At 39.5% G+C, this 19996-nt stretch overlaps 1 long non-coding RNA gene across 1 annotated transcript in view; it reads left to right on the top strand.

Annotated features, from left to right (window-relative positions):
• The window catches only part of LOC128852498 (uncharacterized), a 227094-nt gene extending 209112 nt beyond the window's left edge, over positions 1-17982 (top strand). Inside the window, exon 8 of the long non-coding RNA XR_008450372.1 lies at positions 17813-17982. This is a non-coding gene — a long non-coding RNA (uncharacterized LOC128852498). The remainder of the gene's footprint in view (positions 1-17812) is intronic.
• Positions 17983-19996: the final 2014 nt, after the last annotated feature.

A 19996-nucleotide genomic window follows, 5' to 3' on the forward strand; every position in this document is an offset into this window, starting at 1 on the left:
GAATGAAGTAGCTCTGACACATCTACTTCTTTTAATATGAGAGTAACCAGAAAGAAAATGATGGCAATTATCCCTCCGCAGGGAAGAACCTCTGCCGGGAGATACCAAGAGCCCTGTTCTGACTCTGTTCTTCTTTAACGTGCTCTGGGAAATTGAATATGAATGAGTTAGATACAGGGCACAGTCTGCTTCTCCACTTCACCTGACTTTTGCAGCTCCGTGCCGTGCCTCTGCCCCTGCCTGGAAGACATAACTGACAAAAAAGGGAAAAAGAGGGAGGAGGAATTTGTATACAAATAGAAAATAATGACAAATTTGTATTAGATTAATTGGATATAAAGAAAATAAGTGCATTTATGTTCTGCGGGTATTGTATTGGAGTTTTATACCTTCTCTTTGAGTGGTTCAGTATAGCTTAGCTGCTTTAGGTCTTCCACAAATTCTTGGTTCTTTGGATGGGAGATATTTCTCAGTTGTGGTCATTTGTCCTGTAGTAATCCATCTGACAGCAAAACTGAACAGAAACACCGCTTCTCTAACGCACCATCTTCCTGGCACCAGGAGACACAGTGAACATATGCAATAACTGTTTGTTAACTAAGAAGGTATCAGAATTCGATGTGAAATCTGTTGGGGAACTCTTCTGTCTTAATATCAGCGACATCCTGTAGAAAGACGATTTTATCAGCAGTACATAATCTTATTGATCTAGCTACCGTGAGCAAGTGGTTTGGGGTTTTCTGTGTAGAGCAGAGGACAGGCAAGTAAAATAGTTTCATTCTTTCATGAAACATTATCCTTGTGGTTGTGAAAAGGAATGATTTCTGTGTCTGTGCTGCTATATCGTTATGATAATTTTGCAGGGAAGGTTTACAATACATGTAAATGAAAAGAAGTGCATTTCCAGCCAATTAAGAAAAAATTATAAATGTTAGAAATACATGTGGAATCTTAAGAGTTCTGTATCGATTCTTTAATATGAAATAGCCTTTTATTTCGGAGGATGTGATTTTATATGGTGCAACTTCTGTGCTATTAATTTTGTGTATGTGTGACAGTGATCTTAGTCCCGTCTCTAGATTTTTATGAGGTATTTGATTTTTGTAGAGATTTGACAGAAAAGCTAGTATCTGAATTCAATTATCTGCTAGAGAACGCAGGCCGCTTGTGTGTTTCAAGAAGACTGTGGATTGCTATCAAGATATGTTCTAACCATAAACTACTAGGTTACCAAAAAATAAACTTGGAGAAGAATTAAAGATTAGGAAATGATCACGAGTACCAGTGACTACCTTTAATCATAGCCTAGTTTGCCAAGAAGAATTTCCTTGGTATAATGTCTTTTCTTCTCTACTGAATTATAGAAGATTATAGGCTCTTTTATTTCAGGAAAGTCTTGTTGTTATTTCCCAAAGTAAAATGTTATTATCTACTGATAAGTATTGCCTGCATGAAAATGCAAATGCTGTATTGCAACAATATTGTTTTTCATTAGATCACGTATCATTAGACACATTAGGCTTATTTGTGTTAACCTAAAAAAAAAGAATATCCAACTCTGCTTATAGTTCTGGAAATGAGGTTTTATGGAATGATATGAATTATGGTTATGTGCAGACACTTGGAAGAAAACTGTTTCTGAGGAACTAAAGAAAAAGTTATATTTCAAGTTTATAAAAAGCTCCAGTTTGGAATTAAAACAAACCTTCCCCTGCCTCTCGCCCTCCCCCTTGGTCTTCTCTTGGCACTTGGAAAATCCTTATGATGATGGAAATAAGAAATATGAGCAGTTGGTCGTGTCAGGGAAGTCTAGCAGATGCAGTGTGAAGAACTTGCTTCTCTTTAATTAAAGTGAGGATTAGAATCAGCTTCTGGATGATTTAGAAACTACCCTTTCTCTCTATCAGAAGCAGATCTGTCCCCTCGTCATGTTCTCAGGACTCAGGATAGCTGAGCTTTCTAATATTCTTAGAATTGGATAAGTTTATACTAAGTTCTGCTCTTTTCCAGATATTCCTTGTCAAAATATTCATTGTCAGTCTTCAAATATCTCTTTGCTTAAATTGCCATTTTCTGAATCAGAGAATTACTTGGATCACTGTTGAATAGCTGGTTAAATTGCTCATTACAAACAATTTTCTGGTAAATGTTTTTTATATTTGGGAACCCATCCTGATTTCTGTGAATGCTGTAGTTATTTTTAGATACTTTACAAACATTAGCGGTAGGTGTTCACGTATTTTCCATCTTGACTATTTCTATTCGTCCTTGACTCAATGTATGCTGTTGGTCTCTTAAGACACACGATATTTCCCCCTCTCTTCTTGATTAGATCATTGAAGCTTTTTTAAAGAGGGGAGTAATTAATAGTGCTTAGTGAATAATCAAATGAAAAGGCAATTAATGAATAATGCACACCCTGCACAAATTTTCAGACATTGATCATCTGTTAATTTTGTGCAATCTTTTGAATTCACATATATTTTCATTCATAAATTCGTGGTCACATGTGTATGTAGGGCTTGAATGCTACTGGCCGGTGAATGACAGCAAAGAAAAATTAGCATATTTCTTCATTTAAAAAAAAACCAAAACAACCAAACCCGCAGCTGCTTTGTTGTTCCAGCTCTTCTCGTTAGGCTCTGGTGACTCAGTTTTTCTATTCTCATCATAACCTAAAAGCATCGACTAAAGCAATATGTTTTACAACCTGTTATGCCGCCAATGGATGTCTCTATGTGCAGTTCCTGACTTCCAGGAACTTTTTGATTACTGGGAAACGGTGCTGGGACTGGAGCTACCTGGGAGCCTCTGACTGGGCCTTTAGTTAACGCTGGTCTCCTTTAAGCGATGGCTGGTTTTGAGCTGTGGGTCTCTGTCACACATGGAAGCTTTGCAGTTTTGGTTATTGGTTTTTGTTTGTTTTTAATTTCCCGTGACGTGCTGCAAGATGGAGAACTGAAAAAACCTTAAAATCTTTATTTGGAAAATGATGCCATCCAAAATTTTTCATAGTTAATTTTGCAGGATCAGGAAGATTTGACATTGTTTACTTGGCTCCACCAGGTCTCTTGGATCTCCTCTCCTAGGGTGTCCTCTTAAAGGGAGTGGGGCAAACCTGTACCTGGGTTGAAATACGTCCCCTCATCCATGGTTGGCAGAATTGCTGCTGAGTTTAGGGATGTTGCCCAGCATTTGAGCTCCCGGTACCTAGAAAAGTAACAGTCTCTAAGTAAGTAGCTAGAAGAAGTCACAGTCTCCAGAAAGCTAAAATCATCAGTCTCCTGAAAAGGGATCTGTCTGCAGATGACTGATGGAAAATGAAGTGCTGAGGGACATGGTTTAGGGAGTGTTAGGAATGGTTGGACTCGATGATCCAGTGGGTCCTTTCCAACCTGGTGATTCTGTGATTCCGTAATACTGAATGAGGAAGTCCTACCACACTTCTACTCACCCTTCAACCACTCAGTGTGCAGAGCCTTGAACCCTCAAACCAGATCATACATATTTTTTTGAAGGCTGGACACACGCCTCCACTACTCTCTGCCTTTCTGAGCAGCTGCTCATAACTTAATGTAGCAAAAGCCGATTACGCAGTAAATTACTACAGTTCCTTGTAGAGTTTCAGGCACCTGGACTCAGCAAGTGGTCGAGGCCAATGGTCCCCATTTCAGATACTGGGAAGAAACAGCGTTGGGCTCTTGTTCCCGCTGTTGGGCAAAAGCCTCTGTTGTTTGTTTTACAGGATTTGAAGGACGTAATACTTCTGATGCGTGTTTTGTGGCACTTAATATTTGTGGAGTAGGTTAGAGGTGAAACTGATTGACAAACTATGAAGGAGAAAAGGCACTTCGGCGCTCCCGAGCCAGGCCTGAGGTTTATGCAGCTCCAGCAAACTTGAGCAAGCTGGGCTGTGCAGAACAGCACCCAGATTAAACTAAGACCAGAAGGCAAACCGTGCTGGGCTCAATCCCAGACCCACTCCAGGTTGAGAAGTCAGCTAAGCACTTGAGGACCAAAGTTTAGGCTTAGGCACCTGTTGGTGAAGCTCGGACTTTTGGGTACTTTAATGGACGTGACTCTGTGTATCTTGTTAAGAATGAAAGATGTCACATCACCATAAATGAATAGACAGTTTAGAAGGTTTTTTTTATTTTTCATGCTCACCTAAATGAGCAATATTTCATTAACGTAATAAAAATATAATGACCAAGTAGACCAAGTTTGTTAATTTTCATTTCAAATAAAAACAATTTTAGCATTGCCAGTATTCTTCACGCATTTACTTCTGCTGGCCTGAAGTTGCACGTATATTTATGCGAGTAAGCACATATATATAAAGTATACACATACATAGATCCATATGCTTTTTTTTTTTTGCTATTTTAGTTGTAATTCGTAACTATTGAGCTATAGTTTATTACAAGGTTACTCAAGACAAACTGTTCCATTTCCTCTATTATCCAAACAGAATGGTTTATGGTCAGCCTGGTCAGGATCAAATTCAAATGACCTCAGAGTTCAAAGGAATGGTGATGACTCCAGCAAACCATTTTTGTAATCTGTAAATTCCATTTCTACAAAAATAAATTGGCTAGAGTTTGTAATGAGTATGGTGAGATTTTGCAAGGTCAAGAGAAAAGACAGCGTTATGTATTTTGACTCTGTCTCAGGACAGACAGTGCATATTTGTAAATGGATTCATGTTACAGTTTCAAAAGTTTAAGTTTTGGGGACTTTTTTTTCCCTTCTTATTGTTTCATGTGTAAATACATTTGTGTGCATGTAGCTGTACCGCTGTAGTAGGGTATAAAAGCCCTGATTTAAATTCCAACAGAGCAATCTGGAGACTTTTTGCTGCACTTGCGTAGGGAGGCTCATATTTAGAGAGAGTAAAGGGCTTGTTACGATTTGGTTGTTATGTGAACATACACATGTTGAGGAACCATGCTGGAAGATTCATCACTGGCCACTCTAGCACAAGGAATGAGGACAATGCGGCTTCTTGCCTGAAGGGCATTTCTGAGCTGTGACAGAAGGGATTTCTTCTCATGTATTAGTATATGCGTGCGAGTATATCAGTAAAAACTGATTTTACAGCTACCGACCCTTTGTTCACACACCTATCTTAAAGGTTTTCTTCTTCCTTCCAAGTTCATCCCTCACAACCCATGCTCGTGTACGTACGTGAGTTTTTTTCTGTAGTAGAAAAGTAAAAAAGGTCTCATAGCTACTTTTATAAGCAAAGCTAGAAGCTGTTCTTTCTTCTCCCGTGACTTATCTCAGACTTGGACTGGAAAGTCTTTCAGACACTGGTACCTCAGAAAGCGCCCTTTATCCTGAAAGATAAAATCAAGATGCTACAGAGAGAAGACTTCTCTTAAAGATTCTTAAAGAGATTCCTGACAGCTCATAAGAAAGTTCCCCATTAAACAAAATCCTTTCTGAGGCCTGAATGACTCTTACAGCCATCCTCGTGAACACGGAGTAGAGCTCTCTTTCCATTACTTTAGACCACAAGGATTCAAAATACAAGTTTTTAATGTGTATGTGTGTCAACACAAAGCTTAAAAGCCTGACTCCCACAGCAGGACCTCACCTTTTCAGGCACTGTGCAAATATAGAGCTGAAAATGTTGTCTTTTAGGACAAAGGACTGAAGCTTAGCGGAAACAGACAAATAGGGTTGGAAATCAAACACAGGAGTCTACTGCCTGTTATGATAAAACTAAGCTCAAGAGGTGCAATTTAAGTTTTTTGTTTTTCTTTGGTTTGGAATTTATTTTGGGTTTGGAGTTTTTTGGGGGGTTGTTATTGTTGTTGGTTGTTGTTTTAATTAAACTAAGCATATTTGGGGAAGAAGTCTTACCTTTTTATACGATTGTAAGGGTTAGAGCCAAGATGCACTTTCAAGGGCTGGAAATCAAATCCCCACTCCTTTGCCTAAACATCATGTTAATGATCCCCCTCCTTCTTGCCCAAAGGACTTCAGTTGTGCTGTTGGAGAAGGGAGAGCAAGCTGAACTCTGTAGCTGTGCTCCACAAACACAGGGCGAGTCCTGGCAAAGCACCTCACCCCTGAGAACACTGAAGCACTGGCCAGAGAGAAGTTAGACCCCACCGCTGAAACACAGGTTTCCAAGGGGTAAACCGAGTCTAAAACATTGACATGTACAGATAGCGAGTGCCTGGATGATACATGCTGGTTTGATGGGGAATGGTCATGGACAATCAGCATTTTGAACATAACGTCCCCAAATTTGCTCTTGTCTCACTTGAGACACCTCTATTCCTCTGCGTGTCTAGGAGCATCCCTTTGAGCTTGTCGTGTTGATTGATGATTGCTGGTTTAACCTGTCATAGTGTACTGGGTATGAAAATATTCTTCTGAAAGCAAAGATATCATCTTAAGATGATACGCATTCAGAAATACTTTTAAAGTTATGCAATTAAGTCACCTGCATTACAGTGATCTTAAATGTAGTTACAGCAGGCACTGCTTTATGAACTTAGCACTATTGCATTTAGTACTTTATAAGAATGGTCTACAAACCTGTGAAATTAAAGAAGCTTCACGGTGCTAATATTGTTAGAAATAATACAAATGGAATTCCAGAAAAAGAAAAGTTTATCTGACTAATTTCGGGCAACTATATAAATAGATGAAAGCAGAAAAAGAGAAGTTAAACTCTTGAAAAACTGCCTTTGAACTAAGAAACATTAGGATGTATTTGAAAGATACTTTTGAAATGTCCAGGACCTAACTACTAGTATCCTACTGTAGCTGGTAATTATAACTCTGTTTAGCTAAATACTTTTTTCTTTAAAACAAAACAAAAAAGGATTGTAAGAGTCTCTCAAGCCCAAGATATTTTGCATTCCACTGGCAAGCTTTATGCATGGGCTTGTCAGGCTCAAAATTAGAGATTGGTGAGACATCACCAAGATTCAGATCTTATAAGCAAGGTGCCAGCGTGTACGGCCTCAGCTACTGCCTGTTTGAAGGTAATACGAGCTGAGCTAATGGAAGTTGACTTCTCTCAATTTTTTCATCCTAACACCTAATGACTGCATTAGGAATCTGCCCAAGATAAAAAAGTGTGAAATATGCCTTCTAATTTATAATGCAGATTTTTGCATAACAGGAACAAAACTGTTATCCTGTTGTGAATATAACATCAGAGTAAAATAACAAGCATTTTACCAGTTAACATGCAAGCTAATGTGACAAAAGCATTTTTACATTCATTTACAGAGTGACTATCACCCTAAAAAACTCTTGGGAGATAAATGAAACAAAACAAAATAAAACTTTAATCATTTCCATAACAAAAATTAAACAACTGTGGCATACATAGGGAGGTTTAGAAGGAAGAAGTAAAGGAGAGGGGATAAAGAAAGAAAGATGGCAAGAACAAAATACACTAAAATTCAACAAAGGCTGTCGCATCAGGAAAACAATGCTGAAAAAATTACTCATTTCTCAGGAGAACAATTGTAATGAGAATGGGAAACTGGTACTGAACCAATTCTCTTCTCAATCTTCAGATCTTAATCATGTGATCCTCTTAGGATGCCAGAATCTAGTTTTCCTAAAGGCCTGTATGAGCATGTTCAGTGGAAAATCTATCTACCAGCAGGTGTCTTTTAACTTTATTTTGTCTTCAACATCAAATAAAGATTAGAAGAATGGCATGAATTAGTTGATAAGTATTAGGAAAGCAGGTAAAAAGCAGGAGGATTGTGTCACAGTAAGGTTTCTAGCTTATCCACAGGCTGCAGCATTTAATGAGGGAGTTGGCCCCATCCTTCTGTTGCGGAATATAGCACATTCAAACCACATCTTAATAAAAAATGACCAAAGATTAAATTGTATATATAGAACTTTGAATTTGGGATGCAACATTAAGTCATAATGAGCTTAATGAATTAATTGCATGAAAGTCTGCAGTGGGTAACCAAAAATATAACTAATGAGTTACAAAGCAAATAGCTTTGCGAGGAGCATCAGGTCATTCTGATTATTTCAGGAGGAGTGTGGCTCTGCACAGATAATTCTGGGACGTATTACATTTTTCCTTGATGATGAAAATACATCAAATTTTTTTGTCCATATATCCAGCAGAAAGAAAAAGAAAAAAAACATGTTATTTTTCATTTTTCTGCAGACTTTATGCCTATTCCTCTCTATCTCCCCATTACTTTGACAAGCTGGGCAAGTTCATTGAGAAAGTGAATCAATAAGGTGGATTTAAACACAATATTTGTTTTGGCTAATAACACAAAAAGCAACTATATTCCATGTAAAACTTGTAATGATTGTTATACCAGAAAACGGGCCTTGGAATACAAACAATATATATTAAAAGGAGATGGCAGGACATAAATATATAACTGAAACCATTACTGCCAAGTCTAACAGCGGGATATAGCAGCTTAGTGTACAAATTGTTTCAAACTATAGAAGCGTAATGGTAAGCCTGTTTTATTTTAGGAAGCAGAATATTTTCGTTGGGTACTGGATATCTTTGGGTACTTGGATTTGAAAGGACTGAACAGTTTCAAAACGAGAATAAAATCCATATGTTATCATGTCACTATAAAATAAAAGATGTAAATAATCATGTTTGAATAGCTGTAGCAGTAAACCCGTGATCATTACGGTTTGGTTGTAGAAGTAGGTGAAGGTTTTTGCCACGCACTGCAAGGGCCATAGCCTAGCAAGAGTTTGGTGAGCAAACGGGGCACGCTGACCAATTGCCAAGACAAGCTGATCACAATTTGCTTAAGCAAAAGAGCTGCAACCACGAATAATAGCAGAACGAAGCTCTTCCTTAAAAACTAATAAAAACATTTCTGCTCCAGCCACCAATTTGCATAAATATCCTTTATCCTCTGGGGTGTTTCTTCCGCTGGAAAGTGGCCGATGGTGGGGAGCTTCATGGGTGGGGGTGGGTCTCCTCCTGAATGTGATCAATGAACTCAATTACGACCCCATTCCAGAGACTTTCAGCCTTAGTTTACAATGATGCATAGTCGCCGCCATCCCTGACACTTCTCCCCAAATCTCTTCAATAAATAAGAAGATACCAGAGAGCTCTGACTTTTTTTTTTTCCTTTTTTTTTTTTTCTTCCCTTTTTGTTTTTTAACCCCGTCCTTTTTTTTTTTTTAACAGCTCTTCTGGGTCCCCAGCTGATTTTCTTCGCAAGGTTAGTTGCTAATACATTCCTAGCACCCATGCATTATTAATGCTCACCGCTCTCCAAGGTGGCAGTGACAAATAGGGAGCAAAATTCACTGACTAGTGGGGAATGTACTTTTTAGTCATGCTTGAATTTTTCAATCCATTCTGCTTGTTGAGGATTTTTCAGTGGAGGTACTGTAGCAAAATATGATATATATATATATATATTTTTTTTTTTTCAAACCTAAGAAGCACTCTAGTAACCAGTGGAAAGCTTATGAGTCAGGGCTTTTCCCAGGAGGCTTTGAGGGGGAGTAGTGCAAAAAGTACCTTTGATGTTTCCAGTAGCATGGAAGTCATTGTTTTTCCTTCCATGTAGTAAGTGGCAGTTTTGACTGCAAATCGACTATGCATGCAGTCAAGTAAATTATAATATTTTAACTAGGCTGTGCATGCCAGCTGTAGCATTCCCAGAAATAATACCAAGTGTGTATCATGAGAAACATTGATTTTTAATGTGCAGATTTGTTTCTTCAGATATAAAACTCTATTCATTTTGCAATATAAAGAAGCAATCTGTGAAATACATTCTTAGGCCGTTATTGGTTACTATAAATCCCACAAGTAGTACTAGCACAATTGTTTAATTCAGAATTACTTCATTTCAAGTATGATTTTGTGCATGTGGTGGAGGTGCTGGAGATCTGGCAAATACGTCTTTAACATAACAAATAGCTGACTGTAAATATTAAGCTAATTCTTCCTAACGTTTAATAGAGGGATAACTCACTGGGAAGAATAATGAATTCTTTGCTAATGGCTGTACGTAGAGGATTAACACCTTCATGCAACCATCCAGAAACGCACTTAAAATCTGCATGTGTCTGTTTTGAAGATTCTTGTTATTTGTACAGCTCTGAACCATCTGCATATTCTCATCAGTCAGCTTTGGAGGAAGAATTGCTTTCAGGGTATAAAAGGCCCAGGTATGCAGAGTCAAGCCATCCCAGTCTAAAGCCAAGGAAGGCGCAGTGTACCGCAGAGTCCACAGTTCAAATTCTCAGTTTCTCCACAACCGTGTGCTTTCTTGAGTTAGAAAAATTTAGAGTTACCTTAAGCTGTTATCCCCTTCCCTAAAATTACAAACAGAGCGAATGGGAAAGCATAGAAGTAGCTGCTCCCTTTGCAGGTCTTACCATCCCTCCTCCCAAATGGCTGCGAGAGGACAGGACTGCGGTACAAGAGCAAGTCAGGAAAACCTGACATGTGCTGCGGTCTGCTGGTGCCGTTTTGGCCAGTTATGACATCCTTAGGATTAGAACAAGTCTTACGAGGAGCGGCTGAGAGAGCTGGGGTTGTTTAGCCTGGAGAAGAGGAGGCTGAGGGGAGACCTTATTACTCTCTACAACTGCCTGAAAGGAGGTTGTGGAGAGGAGGGAGCTGGGCTCTTCTCCCAAGTGACAGAGGACAGGACAAGAGGGAATGGCCTGAAGCTCCGTCAGGGGAGGTTCAGGTTGGATATCAGAAAAAAATTCTTCACAGTAAGAGTCATGGGGCACTGGAACAGCTGCCCAGGGAGGGGGTCGAGTCGCCTTCCCTGGAGGTGTTTAAGGAACGGGTGGATGAAGTGCTTAGGGACATGGTTTAGGGAGTGTTAGGAATGGTTGGAGTCGATGATCCAATGGGTCCTTTCCAACCTGGTGATTCTGTGATTCTGTGAATACTTTTTTCCCTCTCTGATAAATAGAGTATAAGGACTAATTTAGCAATGTTATTGGTGCCTTCTCTTTCCTCTTTACCCGCAGTCTGGTTTACAGATTGGCTTTCCTGTCTTCTCTACTAACCTAAAACTGGTAGCTGATTTATACACGCAATTAAAATAAACAGATTTGGAATGACAAATGTATCGAGAGCCCTCATGATAGGCTACCTTGGGTTTGAGTTTTCTCTCTGAGCCACTGTACCTGCACGGAGGTCTGCAGCTATGAGTTTATGCAAAGAAAAAAGATGTTATGGTGTAAGTGGGAGCTGAAATTATGTCACTTAGGAGGATAAATGAGGAACTGCAGAGCAGTAATTTTGAAGTAAGAGCAGGGAAAGGGTTATAATTTTTAACACTGATTCTCAAAGATGAAAATGATTTTGGAATGTGAAAAAAATGGCATTCTACTATTCTTGCACATCCACCTAAATGCAAACACATCTTTATACTTGTCAGAAAGGTTTTTCCCAGGAGGGAATTTTCTTTCCTGGTTCTCAGAAGAATTCTCCCATGTTTCTCAATACACCCTTCACAAAGCTGTATTTCTCCTGTGTTTCCCACTCTTCCAGCTTTCTCATTGCATGTCCTGCCCACTCAACCACACTCTCCACCCTACGACATCCTGCCAGTACAGCTTTGAAACTGTGGGGAACCACAGCACGTGGGTAAGGCTGTGAGGATGCATCAGGACACATCAAAGCACAGAAAGAAGAAGAGTAACCATGAAGGAAATACTCATTTTTTTCTGTAGTCTTTAGAGTGAGTGGAAATTCCTGTACCTCCATGAAAATCAATGCAGCTTTAAGGTTTTCCCTGATGCCGATCTTTTTCCTTCTGAGATACTTTCACGTATTCAGCGCAAAGCCACTTGCACGTTGAAACTCAGTTTTGGGACAATGACAGTGCATCCTTTCCAACCGTGATCCATAAGAAACAACTAAAAACCGAAAATGCAGAAGAATCATAAGTATTTCAGGGAGTTACATGTCACAGGAGTTGATAAGGAACACAATATAAGGAGATGGGAGGAAAATGCAAAGTAAGAGTGGAAAGTGAAGATGACACAGAACAAGTGTGGGGAAATGAGGGGCGATAGCTCAGGGAACGTTATATTAGAAAGGGATGGAAGTGTCAGAAAGGAACCAGAGAGCAGCAGATTGGCTTAAAAAAAAAAAAAAAAAAGCGTGTTCAGGAGATGTTGATGGAATCCATCCAACATCTGAACGACTCAATGAATAGCAGACTGTTGAAACTAGATGAGACGCTAACTAATTTAGTTCAGGCTGTCAATAATTTAAATCAGAATGTTGCTGTATTCAATGTTAATATGAAGACCCTGATTTCAGAAGCTTAAGGTTTTAAGAAGCTGAAATTAATCTGTGCCATCGTTTTCCAGTTGTTATTGTTCAGAAATTGTTGAAAGAAATGTTATCAGTTCAATATTATTGCTGTGTATAATTTTTAATGTTTAAAGATGTTGCTTGCATTTTTAAGCTATGATCTATATCATCTACTTTGGAACATGCTGTGTATGGTGAGAAAAGGCAGTTTCTTTAGCACTGCAACAGTCCAGTATTTTACATATACAGTTGCTATAACTCCTCTATTCCATAGACTGCTGGTATGAGAGAAAAATGAAATTCAAAGTCCTGTCTTTGGCAAAGGCCCTAGCTGCTCCCTTCCAATCTGCAGTGTCAGAAAACTCAAATACTTAACAAGTCCTCTCATGTCTGTTGGCTTCATTTAGCAAACGTCTGTTCAGTTATCATAGATTAAAGGAAAATATTTATTTTTTAAAAAAATTTTACTCATTTTGGAGTTATAGGAAATGTGAGTTAAAGGGAAATTGAAAGAGGGATTTATTTTTTTTTAAGTTGTAATTTATGTTACAGGGACACGAAGTAATGTAACTGCGACAGAGAACAGTTTGTGGATGAGAGATTTTAGGAGGGTAAAAAGCATTTCCCCCAGGATGAATGTCTACCAATAAAGAACAAAACTACTCAGAAAACTTACTTAGGCTCTAAGTTGCATGAGTAGCAAGAACAGAAAAATCTGTGTCCAGCAGTGAGCAGAAATTGGAGCATTACCACCCCAGTTGAGCAGAAATCACAGCGTAACTTTAAGGTATCACTCAGTGCCTTCGTAACAGATGAATTTTCTCAATAATTCTTCCAAGGCATGAATCTGTTGAATTTCCATCTGGTGTCCATCTAAGCGGGATTAAGGTGATGTTGGAAGATGCCGCAGAGATATGAACTATGTCTTAAAGATTCAGAAAGCAAAATACTGAAAGTGGAAAGTACCAAGGGAAAGCACAAACAAGTCATTAAGACATGAAGACGTTCAAAATCTCTGTATTTTGTGCTCTTCAGGCCATAGCACGCAGCTCAGCCACCCCTTCTCTAGACCCACTGGGTTATGACAGCAGAGGTAGATCCCTGAACAGCAGGGCCCCATTGAGAAATTCTGGTCTGATGAAGTCAGTAAGGGTTTTACTTACCTTGTAGGGCAATGTTTCACCATCAGGTTGACTCCCAGCTAGATGTCACATTTCTGAGCATAAACTAAGGATCTGAATGTACGTTAGGCTTTTCTTACATTTATGTAGCTGTATGGATGTGTGTAGAGTTTAATAAAAGATCCGGAGAGCCAAAACATTTAAAGGAGATACAACGGAAGCTGGAAAACAAGGGTTGTGTGGAAAAGAAAATCTGTAAGGCAAGAAAAAAAACTTATTTCTGTTTTTTTTTGCTTGTTTGCAGAGGTGTGAGCTGCTGCTTTTGTCTTTCTTTTTCCCTTCTATGCATTCAGCCTCCACTTTCGAAATAATGTTTTATCTCCGTAACGCCTTATTGCGTTCAGCTATGCTAACGTGTTAATTCTTCCATATGCTTTCTATGTACCTGTGGGATCTCCTGGTGCCTCCGTTGTTAAGCGTGTGCTGATATTTTTCTGAGGTGTGTTACAAGCGCACCAGGTAGGGATGAAGCCTCCTTTGGAGCCGCAGCACTGTATAACTCGTTCTTCAGGACACATGCTATGGGCAGGGGAAAAAAAAAAAACGTTCTGTGGAAAAATGCATAATGCATTCAGTACTTCCACTTCTTGGTGTGTCTGCTCTGCGTACCACGGGGACCTGCTGTTACCATCCAGATGGCAGGACTAAGGACTCTCCGACTGGTGCCCAATGCCATTAGGGGTTCCTCACGTTCTGTGTCATTCGCAGTTCACTTGTAAGGTTTTATTTTTTCCCCTTTCAAAGCGTGTAAAAGCCTGATGCGTCTTCTCTTGCAGGTAAATAGATAAATACATAAGTAATGAGCTAAACCCATTTACAGCTGTGTTGGCAGACGTGTCTGGGTTTAGCCCATGAGTCAAGATCTCTGACAAAGCCTCGCTAAGAAATGTGGGTTTTGATGACAGGGTGAGGAAAACCCCAAATTCAAACCACTTGTTGGCTGAGTCACCGGCACAGGAATACGAGAGTCCCTTTCCTATAAGACATTATTTATACAAGAGGTGATAGTTTAGAGACACCGAAGTCACTCAGAAGAGAAAATAAACAGGCAGAGAAGAGGCTGCTGGGAGCGCTTTGCACTGTCAGTGGAGTAGCAACGGTCAGCAGTAAATACATGCTCTCGCTTTCTAGGTAGTTTGTTTGTTCTTTGTTTTTCCTTCTAACGTTTACTGCTCTGGCCTAATCCTTTTGATGAAGAACAATTTATCTTCCTCCCTCTGTCTTCATCACATCAGGGGGACAGGTGAAGAGAGCTGGATTTCCAAAGGCGGCAGTGATGCGCACCATGTATCATAGGGCATGACCTATTCCTCGCTCTGAATTTCTCATTTTTACCAGCACAAACGTAGCCGGAGCCTTATTTTTCAAAGGCACTTTACTGCACACATACAATTATTTAAACAATTTATACTTATTTCAATTTTACACTGACAAATCTCTTGAAATCCTTTGTGCCCATATATCAAAACAGTCTGCCAAAGGAAAATCTGCCTAAAATGTTATAGCTTCCAGTCGAAGATAACATTATACCTCCCAAAGAATTCCTACAGCAATTTGAAAGACTTGTAAAAACAACTTAAATATTATTCTGTTGATGATCAGATTAAAAAAAAAAAATGGTATGGATTAATAGTGGGATGGGTGAGTTATGGACCAGATTTTTGCCAGGATGCTTTTAGCATTTAGAGGATTCCTTATTTTAAACACTATTTTTTTCTTATGAAACATTGCTTATATTTACTGAAAATTACTGCTTCTTGGTCTGTTGGAGATTGGTTTTGCCTTTTAGATCAGTCTGCATTCACTTAAGTTCTATTAAGATGTTGTATTGCTGATAGTAAGTAGTATATAACCAGACATCCATTTCAGAGGTAAATTACTTGTGTAACAGGCAGCATCAGTTCTTTCCTGCCCCATCTTAACATTTTGTATTTAAGGTATTTTGAAAAGTTTTGAAAGAAATGTCGTTATAAAATTTAAACTATCCAACATTAAACTCTAATAGCTTTTACTGGAGGAGAAAAAATAATTATTGAAGGCTTCTTCAAACTTCAGGTAACACAAACTGGTCTGGCTGCACTGTGTGTATGAGCTGGATCATCGTAAATCCAAATTAAATTTCCATTTATGTCTCACCAAAGTTAGTGAAGACCAAAGACACGCTAATACGGGCCAGAAATCTGGCGGGCCAAGTTCCATTTGGGAGATATTTTTTTCAGATGTGGAATACACTCCTGTGAACCAAGATTTATAGCAGAAATGCTGACAGACAATATTGGTGATACTGCTCTAATTTATTTGCGTTGAATGGTTTTTTCATCTCATTCCCTTTTAATGATCCAAGTCTTTTGCATCTGGCATTATGTTTCCTCACTGTTTACCTTTCCTGCCAAAGCAGTATTATCCATCTATGACTATGCTTTTCTTGGTTTCTTGCTCTCTGTCTTCAATATTTGGAGCCAATTTTCCATTTATTCTAGGACTCCTGTACCTCTGATGTTCCTATTAACTTTTAAAGTGGAACCTTGTCAAAAATGCTTTCAAGATGCAATTTTTTTTTTTAAATTATGAAATATGCAGTTAGGTTCTGGTATATTTTTATCATAAACACTAAAATATCCTATATCTATTCTTAGTTGGTGTTTGCCACAGGGAAAAAAAAATAAGCCTGATCTTGTAGATACTGAATGAGTGTTTCATGTTGTCTCAGGACCTCTTTCTGCTCACTTTACCAACCACAAGAACACTGGAAAACACTGATAATCCAAAGGAGCATGTCAGGAATATGAATCTCATATAGACACATATATATATATATTTATTTATATATAAAAACTCAACCGGTGATTATGTAATTCAGTGACATTTACAGTTTTGGAACATAACCTCTGCCATCGCACTTTGCAGTAGCAGTAATAACTCTTAAATCTATGATCAGATGAATATGTTTCCATTGCAGTTGAAGAGAGGGTGGATCTGTGGTTGTCCAGGTTTCTAAAATCTGCAAGTTACAGGCAGGGAAGAAGGTTTGGCCAAAAGTACTATAATACAGCACAAGCATTTAATTCCTTACTTCATTTCTCCTTAAAAGTCTTCAGATCTTTGCAGGGTTTCAGAGACATTTCTTGGAAAGACATTCAGGGTAATAGGAAAACTCTTCTAGCCGGGGAGAGCAAGACAAGAGTTATCCTTTCTCTTCCCTCCGTCTCCCACCGTCTTCCTTTCTGGGATGCTTGGAGACATGTCTGTGCAACCTCCTGTAGGTGAACCTGATTTAGCAGGGGGGAGGTGGGCTGGATGATCTCCAGAGGTCTCTTCCATCCCCTTCCATTCTGTGATTCTGTGGGTTGCTCCTGCTCTCAGCTCAGGACTCCAAACACACCTTCCCTTTGATGTAACCCATAATTGCCTCTGGCCTCTCAAAGGAACATCTCAAACACACATTTGGTTTTGCTGCCTCTCTGGTTGGATGGAGTAAGGGGAGGGGAACATAGGGCAGACCCACGCCCAAGCTGGAGAACCTGCAGCACCGTGTACGTGCAACAAGGGCTGGTTTGTAATTGTGCTACCAGGTAGCATGCAGGTCTTCTCCAGCACAGCAGGAACCAGTCATGCTCAGCTTCTTATACACTCAGAAACTGCTTATTTTTATTCAAGATTAATAAACAGCAATGTCCTGAAATAAAAGCATGAATTACAGATAGTTAAGAGAGTGGGTAACCTACCTGAATAAGCCTCTTTGGTTTGAGACTCTAGAACAAAAAATGAGATCAGGCATTTTAAATTGCCCTTTTTTTCTGCTTTTCGTTTCCACGAGTCATGTTTTTTTTCCCCTGTTATTCTCAAGTATTGGCCACTTCTAGTTGGACACAACTCTCATAGACAAGCCCTTAATTTAACAGCTCCTTCATGCTACTTCATTTAAATAAAGATTATAAAGGAAACTGTAATCCTACTGATTTGCAAATTGAACTGTTTTGTAGATGTTATTTAAACAGTGCCACTACGACTGTCTTTCATGAGAAACATGGTACAGTGAGAGAGATCAAAGATTCGTAAGGAAGCTCTTTTTTTGAAGGCTGATGCTCCTGGCTTCTTTAACTAATTGAAAAATTTTCTTTACAAGAACAGACCTTCAAGCACTCTGGCTGCTGCCACGAGCCTTATCATTACAGAGCTGTTACTTCCTCCTTTAAGGGACTGAGCTGGGGATTAATGGAAGACTGTGCTGGCACTTTAGGATGAACTTTGTCTGTTTTCTCTACTCTATACAAATACTGAAAAACAGGTGATGATCAATGGCCTGAGATTGAAAATAAATGAATGCCTCCCTGTTTTTTTTCAGCTCGGAGGCAGTGCTTCATAATTTCATGGGATGTCACAGTACTGAACTGCGTTTTTTCCCCCTAATTGAGGATTAATTTAATGATGATGAAAGGGAAGAAGAGTATACTGTCTTGATTTTTGAGGTGAAAGCTGTGCATGAGGGATTTGCTCCTGGGGTTGACTGGCTTGCCAAGGGACCAAGGTAAGAAATATTCTAGTTCTGGCTTTGGCACAGTTTCTCCATTAGCAAGATGCGCAGGAAAGCTCTAATGTTTAATAAAGCTACAATTGTGGTGCTAGAGTGCAATGAATGAAAGGTGGTGTCCCTCTGGCTCTGCCACTGTAGACTTCACCCTAAAAGCGTAAAGATGTTGAATTTCTTTAAGAGCGTGGCTTAAGTGTTTGCTGAATTAAAAGTCATACGTCAGCCTTGGTCCACGGGAGATGTGTGCAGCTGAGCCTGGTCTAGCAGCCATCAAGTACGTCTAGTGTTTTCCTAAAATGAGAAAAGGGGCAGTAAATGACTGAATTTAAAATAGAAAACCAGCTTATACAAGGCCTGTGTATTTTAAGAGTACTATGTGATATTTATAAAGTAATGGATTTACAGACTTAAGCTATAACCATGGAAGAACGCTTTCAGCTTGAGCTGGTAGAATACAGCCTGTGAGTGTTAACAACTATCTATACTTCTATAGGTTAAACTTAACTATAGAAACCCATCAATATTCATGGATCATATGCTGCCATCTGAAGTCAGGAAGAGTCCACAGACATAAATGAGAGACTGATTTGGCGTTAAGTATGACCAGCTATCACTGTCATTTAGGCTTGATGGTACAACAGCTCTACGGTTGAGTGCTGCCATTGTTTTGCCAAGAGCCTCGCACCAGCTCAAGTGCTAAACCCTCCCTGGTACTGCTGATAGCTTGTAAATGCTCAAAACCTTTGCACTCAGCATACTCCAGGATTTACCCCCTAAGGCGTTGCGTTCTCAGAACTTACTGAAAAACAAAGAGAGAAAGATTCAGAGGATAAAATGGAAATTTGTTATTATTATTAATTTTAACCTTAAATTGTCTGTACCTGAGCTGGAATTGCAAGTCAAAGCTGCTTTTGGATAGAGTTGAACGTGGCACAGCTGTCCCAGGTTGCATTTTTCTGAACTCAGCTCTGCATCAGTGGTGATGCACTTCAAACCTTGTGAAGTAGAACTTTGCTGGGTTGCTCTATATGAGCTGATTCCTGACCCCTCCCCCCTCTTTTAGGGTGGCTTTAAGCTAAATTGGCCTCCTTCATTAGCATCAGGTGAAGTCTTTGAATTCCAGGCAAATGAGAGCTCCATCATTAAAAACGTCCTAACTCTGCTCCTGTCAGTGGGGAGGCAGGTGCGAGAAAACCCACTCTGAACCCCCCACAGTTTGCTTAATTACGCTGGAGGGCTTGATTAAGAAAGCACAGTGTTCATTTCTATTTGTATGTTATGTAATAGAAACTTAAGCATTTTTCTCTGTAGTGGCACTTTTTTTTTTTCCCTGGGAACACAAATGCAACATTAATAGCTGTGTTGAACAGAAAACTTGTGAGTGGGCCTTTCTGGCAAGACAGAGTCACATAGTTTGCATTACATTGTGTGCCAGTGAGGAAGGTATATGTAGAAATAAGTTTATATTTCACGAGTGAGGCTTTTATCTATTTATATCACCTCCTACATAAAGCTACCCAGGCCAAACTCCCTTGCAGAAGCAGTCCTGGGCACCTCGCTATGCACATGGAGAAGAAGAGCAGCCAGGAAGGGCAGAATATCTTTTAAATTCAAGATATCCTTATTCTGGTCTAGTTAACAAAGTATCTCAGGAGCATGGTGTAGTAAATGAAAACAGACGTTTGAGTCAGGCATAGTGGCTGGGAATTTCCCCCCCTTCCCCGTGCTGTGACTGTAATTTTCCAACCCAATTAAAGATTGGAAACTTAAGCAAGGAATCATAATTGCAGCAAAGGAGGGAAAACATAGCAGGCAAATTCCTGTCCTTCCACCGTAGGGGAGAGCAAGGGTGTGGGGATGATGGTGCAGGACCTTCCTTCTGCTCCACCACCATGAGGACAAGAACCGCTGCGGCTCAGCCTCACTGGACCCAGCTCGGTGCCTTCTCTGAGCTCTTCATTAACCGAAGCTGTGAGACAGGACTAAATTCATTCTGCT

This window comes from Cuculus canorus, chromosome 6 (assembly GCF_017976375.1).
Source record: "Cuculus canorus isolate bCucCan1 chromosome 6, bCucCan1.pri, whole genome shotgun sequence".
Taxonomy (NCBI): domain Eukaryota; kingdom Metazoa; phylum Chordata; class Aves; order Cuculiformes; family Cuculidae; genus Cuculus; species Cuculus canorus.